This window comes from Hemiscyllium ocellatum, chromosome 50 (assembly GCF_020745735.1).
Source record: "Hemiscyllium ocellatum isolate sHemOce1 chromosome 50, sHemOce1.pat.X.cur, whole genome shotgun sequence".
In the NCBI taxonomy this organism is placed as follows: Eukaryota; Metazoa; Chordata; class Chondrichthyes; order Orectolobiformes; family Hemiscylliidae; genus Hemiscyllium; species Hemiscyllium ocellatum.
Genome location: NC_083450.1, coordinates 4,062,057 through 4,063,479, shown reverse-complemented (window position 1 = coordinate 4,063,479; position 1,423 = coordinate 4,062,057).

Here is a 1,423-nt window from a genome sequence, read left to right as displayed (position 1 = left end):
TTTGGAGGTGGGACTGAATGTAATATTTCCAAACTTCCAAAAGCTGTATGGGAATAAGGGCTGAGAGAAAGGCAACTTCAGGAAGATTGCACAGTCGTATTGAATGGTCAAGAATCTGACAAATGGAATACAGAGCTGAAAATGTGTTGCTGGAAAAGCGCAGCAGGTCAGGCAGCATCCAAAGAGGAGGAGAATCGGCGTTTCGGGCATGATTCTGCCTGACCTGCTGCGCTTTTCCAGCAACACATTTTTCAGCTCTGATCTCCAGCATCTGCATCTGCAATCCTCACTTTCTCCTCGAAGATGGAATACAGTGTCATGTAGAAGTGTAGAATATTCTTAAATGTTGGAAAGTGTAAAGGTACAAAGAGACTCCGGTGTCCTTGTCGATAAGTCACTGGAGGCCAACGTTCAGGTGCAGCAAACTATTCGGAAGCCTGTTGGAACGTTAGCCTTTATTGTGAGAGGGTTCGAGTACAGGAGGAGTGAGGTCTAGCTTTGATTGTCTGGGAGCTTGGTTCGATCACACCCGGAGTACTGTGTGCGCAGTTCAGGACATGATTGTCACAGAGGGAATGCAGCAAGATTTGTCCCCAGGATGCTGGGACCGTCCTGTAGAGAGAGAGAGAGAGAGAGAGTGGGCGATTGGAGCCTGACGCTCTGGAGGTTTAAGAATGAGAGGTCATCTCAGCTACATAAAACTGGACAGCCAGGGTTGATGCACGTCAGATGGTTGGAGAGTGTAGAGCCAGGGGCCACGATTTCAAAATAAGGGGGGATACCACTGAGGAGACTTGAGTTGAGTCAGAAAGTGGTGAATCTTTGGAATTCTGTCCCACAGAGAGAGCTGTGGAAGCTTAGTCTTTGAGGGTAGAGGTTGGTAGATCTCTCACTCCTGGGGGGGATGGCTGGGTCAACAGCATCGAAGTATTCAATCATCGGGTTGAAGAGTGGGGCAGCCTCGATGGGCTGAATGGAGTCCTCGTGTTCCTCAGTTCCCAAAATTCAAAACCACCTACATCTACACAAAAGCCCCAACACCTTCCACTCTTCATTACTTTCCCCTATATACTCTGTCACCCGACAAAGACACTTAACCTCCCTCCCTCTCTGTAACCTCTTCCAGCCGTCAGACCGCTCTGCATGTCTGTACCTTGGCCCACTCACTGCTCCCTCCCTATCTCTGTAACCACCTCTGGACCCGATACCACCACCCGATCTCTGTCACCCCCTCCAGCCCCTGCACACCCTCACTATCTCTGTCACTTCCTCCAGCCCCTACACCCCCTCCCTATCTCTGTCGCCCCCTCCAGCCCCCTACACCCCCTCCCTATCTCTGTCACCCCCTCCAGCCCCTACATCCCTTCCCTATCTCTGTCACCCCCTCCAGCCCCCTACACCCCCTCCCTACCTCTGTCACCTC